Source organism: Sebastes umbrosus, chromosome 1 (assembly GCF_015220745.1).
Source record: "Sebastes umbrosus isolate fSebUmb1 chromosome 1, fSebUmb1.pri, whole genome shotgun sequence".
NCBI classification, from domain to species: Eukaryota; Metazoa; Chordata; class Actinopteri; order Perciformes; family Sebastidae; genus Sebastes; species Sebastes umbrosus.
This window is the reverse complement of record NC_051269.1, coordinates 434988-450473: the sequence shown is the minus strand read 5'-3', so window position 1 is coordinate 450473 and position 15486 is coordinate 434988.

The following is a 15486-nucleotide window of genomic DNA, read 5'->3' as shown; positions in this document are numbered from 1 at the left end:
TCAGAATCGAGTATTCAACACAGCCGTGTAATAATAGAATATAATGATCACAAGGTTCCTCTGGTACATCAAACTGAAGTCTTCATACATTGAAAACTTCATTATAATGTATAATGTATTAACCCTTTGTAATCAGAATCAGAATCGTATTTATTGCCAGGTGTAAGAGGTATACACTAGGAATTTGCTTTGGTTATGTTGTGAGATGATGTTGTCTTCTGTATTCAGGACATTGGTGTGAGCGAGGAACCCAGCGCAGATCAGACCGACCTGTCGGCGAGCCCCCCCCCCTCCCTACGTCCCCCCTCCCCCCCTCTCCCTGTCTGGCATCACGGCCCACGAGCCGCAGGATAGGCTGGGACACACTGATGTCACCGAGAGCCTGGCCAATCCCGTGGAGGAAGGAGAGGGTCAGGAAGGAGGCGCTGGGTTTGAGTTTGATGACAAGGAGGAGGAAGAGGTGTCGGGGCGGACGACAGAGCAGAGAGAGGAGTGTGATGCAGACCAGGGTAGGTCCAGATATACTGCTGCTGTTTACAGGATATATTTACACTACTATACCATTCAATGACTTGAAATCGATAGTCACTTTTTTTTGTCAAAAATTCAATCAGTGGGAAATAAATAGCTGATACTGGACAGTACAGGTCAGGATTCCTCCATGAATCCATGTTGATCCTAGTGTTAACTGTTCCTGGTCAGGAGACACAGGGGAGACACCGTAGTTACAAACTGTCCCTCTAACATCTGGATGGTTTCTCCCCACAGACGCAGACCAGAGTTTGGGAGTCCTGAATCCACCCATGGAAGTAGCACAGATGGATGGGATGGTGCCAGAGCCGGGACTTGGAGAACAGGATCAACAAGATCTTCAGGAGAGCTTCAAGCAACCGGAGCGTAAAGAGGAGTCACCTGGAGACGTGCACCCGTACCTTGGGAAGCTGGAGCAGGAGGGCAGCCTGGCGTGTCCGGAGTCTATCGAAGAGCCTGGAGAGGAAGTGGACGGGCTGATCATGTATCAGGTGGTGGAGGAGGAGACGATGGAGAACTCCCTAGACACTGACACACTGATGGGAAACGAGGACGGTCCAGGTCTGGCAGATCAAGTGGATGAGATCTCAGAGGGGCAGATGGATCCTGGTTCTCTTCTGGATGATGTGAAACAGCTAGACGTCAAACCCAACGAGATGGTGCTGCAGAGCATTTACTCTGAGTACACTCCACCCTCCTGCTCTACCCCTCCTGTCTCTCCCTCCGCTGGAGCGTCCAAGTCTGATGAAACCGCCACGCAGAGCGGCGGCGGAGCTGCAGTCAAAACCGAAGAGTCCGTGGATCAGGAACAGTACGGAAGAACAGCTGAAGATGTGAACTCAGCAGATGGCAGCAGAGACTGTAAGAACAGAGTCCTGACGTTCTCCCTTCATCACGACAACAAAGACCATCTGCTGAAGCAACACGAGACTCTTCCGGCTGACTCAAAGCCGTCTGATCTGACTCTGTTAGCAGACAGAGGAGGTGAGAAGAAACCACAGCTGGACCTGCTGGTGAAGATGGAGGAGACGAAGACGGAGCCGGCTTTGGACGTCTACCCCAACACCTCTGAATTCAAACAGGGGAAATTCCTCTCCTACCGTGTCAAGTCAGAAAACGCAGTAACCAAAGCTGAGCAGCTGGACTATCCTGTCAAAGCAGAAACCCCGGAGACCAAACCTGAAGACCTGAGCCTCCGAATGAAGCCTGAGAGCTCAGAGCGTAAACCTCCGGGCCCCCAGTTCGCAGCCTACTCCGACGGCGCCGACATCAAACCTGAAGTAAAACCAGTAGCTCTCAGGTTCGCTGCGTGTCCAGATGGAGCGAAGCTGAAGACGGAAGCGGAGCCAGAGGATTTAAGTTTAACGGCCTTTCCTGACACATCTGCCATCAAGCCTGAAGCCAAGCCAGAGGGTCTGGAGTCCCCCCCCTACCCAGACAGCTCTGAGGTCAAGCCTGAGGCCAAGCAGGAGGACCTGGACTTCACAGCTCCACCTGAGGTCAAAGCTGAGACCAAGCAGGAGCTGCTAGAGGCCGACAGCACCGTCCTGACCCCGAAGCTGGAGCAGGTTGACGGGCTGGTGGACGCCTCAGACAGTCTGGTGGGGAAAGGACCGGTGAAGGAGGAGAGGCCAGCGACACCAGGTGAGACTCCTTTGAAAGGTTCAGACACAGCTAATGATTATCTAATTATCAATGTATCTATTGATTAATCATCCAATCCATTGTTTAACGTCCGCCTACAAAGAGCCGTACAAAAGCTAAACTAAATTATTTCTACACATGATACCATTAACTTGGGCATCAAGGGCGTCTGACGTGACTCGCCGCCTCTGGAAACTCTGGAAATTTTTTAACTAACCGTTGATCTAAAATAAAGACCGATTCTTCAACTGCATGGATTATTTCTACACAAAATGTTTTCAGAAACACATTTCGGTGAAATATTTTCGTGAAATAAGAGAAGAAAGTTTCCAAACGAGCTGCCATGTTGGTTCCAGTTTGAAAGCTGGGAGCAGCAGCCCGCGAGGGAAAGGGTTCGTCCAATCAGGTGTCTAGTGGCTGCCCGTCAAGCGTCCAATGCTGAGAAGAGAGGAGATCCCTCACGATAGAAAAAACACTCTGTAGACACCAACTATTAGACTTTAATGATGTTGAGAACTATCTCTTTTTCTCCTCCTCCTCCTCCTCAGTGGCGGTGGTGGAGGGTTACGCTGGGAGCCCCAGGTTTGCAGCTTCTGTCTCTATGTGTGAGCTCCCTGAGGGCCTCCAGGACAGCAGGGAGCCGACCATCGCCCAACTGCTGCAGGAGAAAGCTCTCTACTCCTTCTCTGAATGGCCCAAGGTACCGTCCTGTCATCTCACTCTGAAATGTCCCCAGAGGTATTTCTATACATGCAAAGCTGCAGATGTTTAGCACTTAATGTTAATCTGGAGTCCATCTAAGTACATAAATATTATTATTATTATTATTATTATTATTATTATTTTTTAATACAGTGTTCATGCCTGGAACGTTGATAAACTTCCTGCCATTGCTTCGGAGGTAAACAGGAAGTATACCCGTTCTCATTGTCCTCTTCATGCCGTCGCTCCCTGTAGGACCGGGTCATCATCAACCGCCTGGACAGCATCTGCCACGCCATCCTGAAGGGGAAGTGGCCGTCATCGAGTGAGCAGTACGACTCGCCTGGCTCCGTGGTCGCCAACTCCTGCCTGGCCAACAGTTTAGCCCAGCAGCAGCAGCAGCAACAACAGCAGCAGCAGCAACAACAGCAGCAGCAGCAGCAGCAGCAGCAGCAGCAACGAGCCAGCTTCCTCCCCACCACGGCCTCCAGCTCCGTCTCCTGCCAGCCCCGGGTCCAGCAAACCAGCCCTGGACTTGGCTTCTCCATCCCTCCCCCCCTCACCAGACTGCCTAAGGTGAGAACATGAACGGATGAATGAGCTCCCTTCTTTGTACATATCTCTGCGTCGATCATCTGTCCACATGTACCTCCACTACCTCATGCCATGGGTCATACAAGTGGTGTCCAGTTTGCACAGCTAACAATGCAAATAGTGCTAACAATGCGTATAGCGCTACTAGTCTCCTGACAAACTTACAAGGACTCTGCAAAATGCATCATCACTTTGTCCTTTTTGTGCTTTTTTCCAGTTAGTTGAAATATGTTTTACATAAAACATATACACATGATTTATGTCACATCCACTGGGTGTAACTCTTTCTTATCAGGTGTACGGATAAATTCAAATATAAAATGTAAATATATGTTATATAATGTGATGTATCCGTTTTGTTTTAGATTATAGATCTTAGATCAGAATACAAAATCACTTAAAAAGTGAAATGTACGACGATGTTTTTTCAGGCAGCCTAACTGGGCACACTCTAGGTTCACACCATCGCTCTGTTGCTTTCTCTGATAATGTGAACTGTTGATATTTTACATGGTTGATATCAGACTTGGGCCAGGGAGGTAACATTGGAACCCACATAGACCTGTTTAGTCTCTTTTAGGGGATACAGGGGTCTTTAGGGCGAGATAGCAGGTCAACAGTAGATGTCACATAGAAGTGGTGTACATCATCTGAAAGCTGGAACCTGAAGATTAATCTGAGATGCTGCTCACGCCTCCTCTCTGACATGCTACTATGGCATGGCTGGTAGCGATGGATTCCTGAGGTTTACTAGCTACCTGCTACAGCCTCTGACAAGACCGTAAAGTTGGTCGGGATCACCCACGGTTCCTGTGGGTCTCAGAGGGTTGATTAGTATCTATATATAGACACATTATGTATTAATTTAAAGAATAATGTGAAGACTATATTACACCCCTAATTATCTACAGTATGCTTTATCCAAAATGTCCAGGAGCTCTTTATTTATTGCTCTCAGAGGAGGAGGTGAATCCAGATGTTTAGGTGTACATTGAGGCGTGGGGGCTCGTGGCTTGTCCCAGGTTCTGGTTGCTAGGCGCCACTGTGTTGTGTCTCAGTCCATATGTATGTTTAACAAAGCCATCATCTCTCTCCCATCCTTGTCTACCCCTCACCCACCCTGTCCACTCTGACAGTACATGTCGCGGGGCGGCGCTTGTGGGCGCGGAGCTTGGCGCCTCACCTCCTTGCCTCTCTTACAGGAGAGGCTCGTGGCTCCTCCTTATCTCCCCGAGCTCAAACGAGCGGGGGGTCGGAGGTCGTTCGACTATGAAGCCGCCGCCGCTGCTGCTGCAGCCGCTGCCAAGGTTTTATCTGGGAAATCGGCGCCGTCGTGCCACGCTGCCGCCGCCACCACCAGCAGCAGCTCCAGCGGTGCTCCTCCGGTGGTGGCGCCGCCCTCTCACCGCACAGGAGCCATGTTGATTAACGGCTGGCAGGAAACGGCTATAGATCTGACCAAGTCGTCCGGAGAAATCAGCACCACCAGCGGCGTCGGGACTGGAGAAGGAGTCAGCCATAAGCTGCCGCCGCCGCCCATCACGGCGCCGCTACCAGGCTCCGTAGGCATCGACATGGCCGGGATCCTGCAGGCGGGGCTCATCCACCCGGTAACGGGACAGATAGTTAACGGGAGCCTGAGGGGAGATGACTCACTGAGGAGGAGGAGAGGCAGGAGGAGAAACGTTGAAGCTCTGTACTCTGAGTTCACCAAGAGCAGAGGACTGCACCTCCCAGAGACTCAGGTGGGTAGAGGGAGGAGAGAGGAGGAGAGGGAGGAGAGGAGGAGTAGAGGAGTAGAGGAGGAGTAGGGCTGCTGCTGCTGCTGTTGCTCCTCCTCGTGCTCCTCCTAACGTTATAACTGTCTGTCTGTGTGTCCTTCCAGCTGCAGGGCCGAGTGGAAGTGATCAGCCACTCCTCCGTCTCCTCTTCCACCTCCTCGCCGTCCCCCTCTCCTTCAGAGCGACCCGCTGGCCCCCCCACGCCGTCCTCCTCATCTACGCCCACCCCCACCCAAACACCACCTCAGCCGGAGATCGTGGCCATCGACAGGGAGGCGGCCAACAAAGGTCTGATGGAGTGGCTGAGGCAGAACCCGGGCTACAGCATGGACCTGCCCGCCTTCACCCACGTGAGTTTGACGCATTGATTCATCAGCCAGGTGTTCTGGTTCTGGTTCTGGTTCTGGTTCTATCGAGTACTATGAGGTGTTGTAGGTGGAGCTTGTGCAGAATATGATCCTGTGTGTGCAGCTCAATCTGTGTGTTCTTACTTTTACTGTTTCCTACATTACCTGTGCTGAGCTGCTTCTCTGAGGACACGCATCTAATTGATTGTCTCTCCCTTCCTCTGTTCTCCGTCCTGTCCTCTGCAGTCTGGAGCAGGTCTGTTACATGGTTTTGTGGAGCGTCCCAAGCAGAGGAGACATCGCTGTAAAGACCCCACAAAGCTGGACATCAACGCTCTGACGGGGGAGGAGAGGGTTCCTGTTGTCCACCGAGGCACCGGACGCCGGGTACAACACACTATTAATAAGAAAATAATTTCTTATTTTATCTCGCAGCCCAACTAATAATAACAAATAGACCGTTTTAGTGTTGACGTCATGATGAGGTCACGGTGTTAGCTGGAGGCTAAACAAAGGAAAGACTGGAGGCTAACGCTAGCAGTGGGCTAACATTAGCTGGAGGCTAAACAAAGGAAAGACTGGAGGCTAACGCTAGCAGTGGGCTAACATTAGCTGGAGGCTAAACAAAGGAAAGACTGGAGGCTAACACTAGCAGTTGGCTAAAGTTACACATTTAAAATGTCCTCTTGCTGTGTTGTTGGCTGCCAGAATCCAGATATCACAGACATTAGAGATGACAAACTGGGATTGGAGGCTCTAGCGAGTTACAATATCAGAGAAACGTTTCAGAGATGGAGAGTAAATGTTGCTAATATTGCTATTAGCAACCCTTTCTCTCCGTCTCTGAAACCCTTCTCCGATATTGTCCGACTCTCTTTCTGACTGACTTTACTGAAAGATAGTTAACAATAGGCATCCAAAGATTTATACGCCCTCAATTTATCTTTCCAGCGCTGCTGTTGGCCACCAGCCCGCTGGTCGGACGGCCGGCTACTTAGCTAGCCTAGCTCGCTAATTCCACCATGCTGTCATGAAACACAGAAAATGAGGTGAACAAAGTTGTCCGTCATCTGGTGATAGCACTGTGCTTTCCTATGCTGTGACCACAGTGTGAGGATGACGCATTAAGTTGTTACTCATTTAGCGACTGGCTAGTTAGCTAGCTACCTTGCTAATTCCACCACGCTACAGAAAATGAGGCCAACAGAGGACAGCGCTGGGTCACGGTCCCTCTGGGTCACGGTCCCTCTGGGTCACGGTCCCTCTGCCTCACCTCCTCACCGCTAGGAGACGACTTCACCGGAGGAGAGCAGGCGTTAGCTAGCTAGTGGTCAGTCTCCGGACAAGCTAGCTAGCTAACTAGCGTTATCCAGCCGTCTCCTCCTCCTGCAGTAGTCTCCAGCGGCGTAGGGGTCGGCTAATCTGGTCCCGTTGGTTCATGTTAACTTTCTCCACTATCACTGGTGATCCTGGAGAGTGAGAGACAGCACATACTGAGAGAAACTAGGATTTTCTTCAATACTTGCTAGCCAGCGTTGACTAACATGTTCAGATAATATTCTGCCTCCACTTACCGCTCCGCCCACCTAAACACGTAACCATGGTTACTAACAGAAAAGAGGTCTCTATAGGTTCTTTGTCGCGGGATAAAGTGTCCAGTCATAATACAGTCTGCCATAAAGTCGTCCTGAATATGAGTCAGTATTCTGGTTGTAGTACTGAAGGTGTCTTCCTGCCTGCAGCTCGGCGGTGCGATGGCTCCGGCCATAAAGGAGCTCTCCAGGTGGCTGGACGCCAACTCCGAGTACTACGTAGCTCCAGACTGGGCCGACGTGGTCAAACACTCGGTGAGCAGAGACCCGTCTCTCATAACCTCCTGCTGCTCAACATCAAACGTTAAACTTTCCTCTTCTCCATGACCTTTAACCTTCCTCTCCTCCTCCTGCAGGGTTTCCTCCCTGAGGGGAAGTTCACTCGGATCCTGACAGAACCAGTCAACAGAGACCCGGGCTCTCGGCGCCGTGGGCGGCGGCCTCGCAGTGAGATGCCTAAGCCCCTCCTGTCCGTCTCTGATTCGGCCTCGTCTGGCCTCGGCCCTCCGCTCTTCATGAACGGCGGCCTGATCTGCAGCATGGACTCCCTGGTGGCCATGCAGAACCTCCGCGTTGGTATTCCTGGGGATCCCCATCTCCGGGGATCATGGCGGCTGGATTCCCACACGGTTTTTCTGCAGCCGTCCAAGCAGGCGGAGCTGGAACGTCGGCAGAAGACGCCAAAAATGGGTTGAGTATGTTACCCATGATGTTGCACGGCATCCCGCACCCCCATGGGGCCGCTATCCAACAACACGCCTTGTTCAGCGTTGGCGCAATGATGGCGCACACGCCACCTCCTCCTCCTCACCCAAGCTCCTCCTCCTCTTCTTCATTGTCTGCTGCAAAGGTCACCACGACAACCGCGCCGTCTGCATGTGAGGCCGCCAGCCCGTCGTCCACCACGCCTGCTGACAGAGAGAGCGCCGGGTCCTCTGGCTCTGGTGGAGGGGAGAAGGAGAGGAGCCGGGAGGAGAAAGGAGCAGCAGACGCCAATAAAAGAGCAGGAGTGGTGGAGGCCGCCGCCATCATTACCTCCACCAGCAGGGCCCATCTCGGCAGCCATCTTACCTTCAACCCCTTCCTGATCCCGGGCATGTCCCACGGCCTGCTGTACCCGCACATGTTCCTGCCCCACGGCGGCATCATGGCGCTGCCCGCAATGGCTCCTGGCGCTGTGGACGGCTCCCCGGGCAGCCCCAAGAGGAGGAGGAAGAGAGGACGGGAGGAGGGGGAGCGAGAGGAGGAGAGGGAGAAGGCGGCGTTGGGAAAGGTAGAGGAGAGAGAAAGTACAGTTGAGGCTAACGTGACCTCCCAACCGGCCTCCTCCTCGTCTCCCTCAGCCCCCTCTACCTCGGCTCCAGACCCTGAGGGGGGGCCTGCAGAGCCTCAGGAACCAGACTCCCATAACCCTCCTGAGGATAAGGAGGAGAGACTGGAGGACACAGGAGGAGAGGCAGCAGAGGAGGAGAGGCAGCGGGACACTGAGGAGCAGAGACAGGTGGAAGGAGAGGAAGCATAGAGGAGGAGAGACGACCACTTCCTGCTCTCTCCTCCCGCCTCCTCCTCCGAGCAACAGTGTAAAGTTTGTGCCGTGTCTGTCAGTCAATGTCCATGTAAAGACTTTTATTATGATGATGACACATAATAACCATGACGATTATATTCAACTTGGTTATGTTTATATACCAAGACCCCACCCACCCTCTCCGCCCCACCTTGGTATACAAGATAGAAGTGTAAGACATGATCTCCTGTGTATCCCCCCTTCATTCTGCATCGAGTCTGAGGGACTCTGAGTCTAGAGGGTCTCTGAGTCTAGAGGGTCTCTGAGTCTAGAGGGTCTCTGAGTCTAGAGGGACTCTGAGTCTAGAGGGTCTCTGAGTCTAGAGGGTCTCTGAGTCTGAGGGACTCTGAGTCTAGAGGGACTCTGAGTCTAGAGGGACTCTGAGTCTAGAGGGTCTCTGAGTCTAGAGGGTCTCTGAGTCTGGAGGGACTCTGGGTCCGGAGGGACTCTGAGTCTAGAGGGACTCTGAGTTCTGAGGGGACTCTTGGTCTGGAGGGGCTCTGATTCCGGAGGGACTCTGAGTCCGGAGGGACTCTGAGTCCAGAGGGACTCTGAGTCTAGAGGGACTGTCCTCCTCCACAGGAACACACTGCAGGCGAGATGTGCTAGGAGGAACCAAGAGCAGCTTTGGCAGTAATGATCCGGTTCTAAGCTCGACATGATCCAAGATGGTGTGTTATAAAGTTTTGGGGTGTTTGCGAGGACATGAGGATGAAGAAAGTCTCTAAAGCAGTTGGGGGATTCAGAGCAGCAGTTGTGTATGTTTTATGTTCAAGGTCAAACCCGATCCTGAGGTCAGCCTCGTTATTTTGACTTCTAGCACACTCCACTAAATTCAGTGATATTGTTTTGGGTCCAGTCTGTGCAGGCAGTATGAACCTGGAGGTGTGTCTGAACCAGCGCTCCCAGATACATTTAGTGACACTAAAACACCTTTTCCTCATCGGTACTGAGGGAAAACACTGATACACGTATGATATGATATGCCAGAGCTACGTTACCATGAAAACAGAGCGTAGCCCTCTTGGAAATCTTTAAATCATCTCGATGGGACTCAGCGGTTCTGGCTAGAAAGGATCCGTCTTGTGTAAATATGACATGACGTCACTTTCTCGTTGTAATCGGGGCGACTCGGGGGGGAAAGAACTCGGGAGGGATGGGATGCCCATCGCGGGGGAGAGAAGGCTGTTGCATTAATGTTGTAAACAGAACAGAAATCCTTCAGCTCACTTCAGCGAGACCTCCGGCAGCGACCGGCCCGCCGCGGACAGACCCAGATCCGGTTTCCCGACAGTCGGAGCTCGGCACCCGGCAGCAGCTCCTCCTCCTCCTCCGGTCAGGAGCAGAGCTTCTCCTCGCTGTGAGCCGACACCGACACCACGCCGCTGGAGGCCGTATTGCTGGGCCCGCTGGAAGGGAGGCAGGGGAGAACCAGAACCAGGACTGAGCAGGGAAGAATGTCAGACCCTGCTGCAGTTAAATTAGAGGTTTTCTAAAAGGAATATGGTGCCCAGAAACACTACAGAGGCCGCTAAAATCTACACAGAATGATGATTCAATGAAAATGAGGAACAAACTTGAATCACTAGAACTTTAATCTAAAACCAACTACACACTGTTCAGATCAGCATGTTTACATGTTAACACGTCAGAGTTTTACACCAGACGGATCTTTCTAGTCAGAACCGGACTCAAAGAGTAAAAGAAGGTTTCAGAAAGCTGCCAAATCAGAAAAAGACAAATTTGTTTCTATTAGTTTTTTACTAAAATTGCTAAAATTGTGTAATATTGAGTAGGTTGATAAATCCCAGGCACGAATGTTGTATCTTAATTGTAAGATAGCATCGTCTGCCCCCCCCTTTACATTTTAGATACGGTCACTCATATTTGTTTTTGTTTTTTACTATAACTTTATTATTATCAATGCTATGCCATTGCTGCTATAACTTCTCTTTTCGAAGAAGTTCAAATGTCCGTTACTCTTCTTCACACTAGAATCAGAATACAGATGTTCAGAACAAGAAGAACTCCACCTTTTGCTTTTTCTTGATAAAAGCAGAGATCATGAGATTAATTAGTTTTATTTTAGATCATGTAAAGATTGTTTTTTTCAACTCAGACACAAAGTCACTTTGACAGATTTGCCCCTCAAGTGTTTCGGCCTAATCAGAGGAAATGGAAGACAGGAGCTCAGTGTGGCCACCAGGGGGCGGCAGGAGGCCGAGCACACTGTGTCCTGTCCTGCAGACACAGGGGAGAGGAAGAGGAAGAGGAAGAGGAGGGAATTAACTGACAGCACATCAGTGTAAAATAGTTTGAATCATGAGCTGAAGCATGGCGCCCATCCCGTCCTCTCCTTACGTCTGACGGTGTGTTCAGAGAGATCCGGTGAAAGGGAATAGTGTAGATGAAACAGGAAGAGGAGGGTCGAGTGCCTCGTCGTTGCTCTTCGTCTCCTTTCTTTTCCTCAGATTAGTTTCAATAGCAGTTCATACTAAATATGTAAATCTATCGCTGTATATTGCTGTTTCTTTCTTTAAGTGCTCCATTTATTTCGTTCGCCTTTTGTTTGTTTCTCCATTGGAAAAAAAAAAAAAAAAAAAAATTACTTGACAGATGTGAGCAGGACTCGGTCCCGGCGTTCTCGGTATCAAACAGACTGTACTGTACATTCAATGGATGCAAGTCTTTTCACAACAGGGTCGTTTTTAGGGGTCAAATGTTTCCGTTGATGATGTTGGACTTCACTTTTGTTTTGGTTTCATACATGGAAACATCATTTTTGCACAATGTCTTTTTGTGAATGTTAACCAGTTTCTGTACGGTCTTGTATTTCCTTCGTGTGTGTGTGTGTGTGTGTGTGTGTGTGTGTGTGTGTGTGTGAGAGAGAGAGAGAGTGTGTGTGTGTGAGAGAGAGAGAGTGTGTGTGTGTGTGTGTGTGTGTGTGTGTGTGTATGTGTCGGTGTGCATGCATGCGCACACGTTTAGTTGTGGAGCTGTGTTTCTACTTCTGTCTCGTCTGACAGGTCACATTTAAAAAAGAAACTAAACATAGTTGTTGCCTTGTCACAAGTTTGTGGCTCCATATAATTTATTATACTTTTCTTTTGCTTCGCCAAACTTTCACCAAATATGACATTGTTTCTCTCTGCGTTTCATTATGTTTTTATTCAAAGTAAAATGCCTTATGTAGCTCGTATTGTTTGTATAGACATCTGCATATAGGGACATGTTAATCGTGCTGGTGTTCAGTTTGTCCTCTGCTGGTACACGGCCTTGGTGATGTGCATTATCTGAAGGTCTCGCTGTCCAAATCACAACGTTAATCCCCTAAAGTCAATCAGTCGTCAGTCAAAGCACAAACGGAGTCAACACAAGTGACTGTTTGCTAACCAGTGCCTCTAAAATGACTTTAAATAGTTTCTCTTTTTGTGGGCGTCGCCTGCGTACGACGCTAACATCACGTTTCCGTAGTGACGTCATCATTGGGATGATGCCACGCTGTTCATTAGAGGGGGATTCTGGATTCATTTCAACCTGGGTCTTCTCTCATATACAGTTTAGTCCATATCAGTCCTGATTACAGCTCCACTGTAGAGATTTAGAGAAGTCAGCAGGATGTCAGCCAGCGTAACGAGGAGAATCTGGAACATTGTAGAGAGTTCATCAACTACACTGACTACGTTTACATGCACACTAATATTTCAGTTTATTTTAGAAAAAGACAACAATCCTACTCAGGGTCCGAAATTAGCACCTGCCACCCGCCAAATGCGGGTAAATTGTTGGCAGAGGCGGGTGAAATCATCACCGCCATTTTGGCAGGCAGGGAAAATGCTAGAGATGGAATAGAGAACCGTAGTTGTCCGCTTTCTTGGCATCTCATGCCTCCATGTCTATCGATTCCTCTTATTGATGCTTTCCCAAAGTTCAACAGGCACAATGACGCATACGCACGCAATATCATGTTTCAGTTTGTTTGACCAGAGACGCAGCGGAGAGAATAAAAAAGCGCTCAAAAGCATGGAGCTACTAAACCTGAGAGGACACATCCTATTGTTTCCCTGATAGAGCGACACTGTGAACAACAAACCTGTGTTGAAATCTGCAGGAGTAGAGTTAGTAACGTTAGCTGTTAGCAGCCGTTAGCAGCACAGTTCTGACTGGTTAAATACCGGAGCTACTAACGTTAACGGAGGTTCCACTGAGTTATTATTATGAGACGTTCAAAGTCGGCTCAGGAAAGATGACTATTGGCTGAAGGTCAATTACAACGTCATCATGATGCGTAAAATGAATATTCCTGTTATTATGCAGTCAATGCAATCAATTCTTCCAAGTAATCATGAACAAGGAAGTATACAGAGCAGTAAATGGCGGTTAGGGAGGAGGTCGGGGTGGATGGGTGGGTCTAAAAACACCAGACTTTCACCGGGAGACCGTTGTTCATGTCCCGTGTGAAACCAGAAGTCAACCTTGATTTATTTGTCACGTAACTTCTGAACTTCAGTTACAACACTTCTGGAGTTATTTTACCTCAAACCACCATTTTTTACTAAAGCTAACTAAGTAGTTTTAAAGTCGTGCTGAGCGTCGCAGAAAAAAAAGGGAAATTTGTGTCTATGAACTCGAATCAAACAGATTAAATGTAGTGACTATTACACAAACTGCTGTGAGACTGAGTCGGTTTCTCCTTCTTTTCTTTTGGCCGTACGTCTCTGCAAACTGTTGGCTTGTTGGTTTGTGTTCGACGCACAGACCTGATCGTAGACCGACAGGACGCCGTGTGTCTCAAACTGCAGTAAAAAAAAAACCTGACTGACACTCATATAGTGAATGAGGTGTAAACATGTCCAGAGAATGCTCCCAAAACCTGAATATTATCAGCAGTTCACACGTCTTCATGTGAACATTCACTCCATTCACAATATGTCGTTTACATGACCCGGATCCCATTCACTTAAACAGAGGAATATTAGTGTGCATATAGATGTAGTCACTATACCAGTGTCCAGTTTCTCAAATCTCTACAAAGTTGGGGAGTAAAATGTTTTGGTAATAACACGACGCAGATTGTGAAATATACCCGGTAATTTCCCTTTAAGGACGGCTGTTTAATCCCACACCGCTCTCTGACTGCACGAGGCCTTCTACACGTCTATAGGATGCTAACACACACACACACACACACACACACACACAGCGTCAGTATTGGATTGTGTGTTTGGTGAGATGAGCATCAGTAAATGCGAAGCAGAACGCAGATGTTACAGCTCAAAACGAGCGTTTAATCCCACATGTGTGCACATCACTTCCTGTTACTGGCTTGTTCTCGTGTGAAAACTTGAAACCAACTCGTGGGTGCAGTTAATGTGACAACATGCCTTCTTTAACAGTGTTCTGTCTTTTCATTGGTTAACTTCAATCACCTCAAACTGTTATCATAAACAATGTATTTATTGTATATTTCTCTGATTCATGTTCTGTTACGTCTCCTGAAAAGTCAAAAACATTTTGGTTCACATGGAAGTTTTAACTCTTTGTGTGCTTTTTCTTTGGCACCTGCTAATCAGCTTTTTTAAATCCCCAGAATACCTCCTGTTTATTTTCTCAATGTGGTTAGATGTGCCATACCATAATAATCCAATCTAAAGTTGGAGTTATTGGGCTGAAACAGCTTGTCGTATCCTTCCCCAGGATGCATCTGATCCAAATGATTCAATGTGTGTTTAGTGACCTCATTTTAGTAGAAGATGACTGAAAACTGTCAGACGTGGCCGTTAATCTGCAGCTCCTGTCCTGTGAACGTCTCTCACGTTTCCTTTAGTTTTCTCTGTGTCTTTAAAATCAGAATTATTGGATTGGTAGTCGTGTCGATCCAGTTGCAGATTAATTTACAACATCCATAAAAACAGAGGGGACAGATGATGTTGTGTTGTTCCTTTCCATCCATCGGTCTTGTCACCGTCACATGCTGGTTCTACTGTAGACGAGACAGACGTCGCCACAGTCACACTGTTCCCGATGACATCAACGGGACTGCTGGCTTCTGTCTATGGTTTGAGGACCGAACGACCATTTATTTGGAGGGTCTGTGTTTTCGGATGGTTTGTAGCTGACTGTGACCTTTGACCTCCCTGTAGAAGGAGACCAGTTAAAGATCCTGAGATCTAAAAGAAAGAGAAGCTGGTCATGTGATAACTGTCCTAGCTGCAGAGAGAATGGGATCAACAGGTGTGTCACTGAAATGCTTCAACTCTCATTAAAATATCTGTTTTAGAAAAAAGGAGGAAATCCTTTGTGTCAGTGTGTTGGTTGATTGATTGATTGATTGATTGATTGATTGATTCCAGGCTGGTTTCACAGACACTGAAGAGGCACCCAATTCCACTGTTATCAGGCCATTAAATAGGCTGACCGGTTGGTTTAAGCACCATAGATGTGGGTCAGTGGGGGCCTACCTATTACGTTGTAAAAGTGAAACTTAAAAGCAACACATTCTAACACGTAAAACTGAATGAACCGTCACATTTTGAACACAAACAAAAAGACTTCTTTAGGTTTCTGCAACAAATCTACAACTTCTTTATGTTTCGGCAACAAAACTACAACTTCTTTAAGTTTCGGCATCAAATCTACAACTTCTTTAGGTTTAGGCAACAAAACTACAACTTCTTTCGGTTTCGGCAGCAAAGCTACAACTTTAGGTTTCCGCAACAAAACTACAA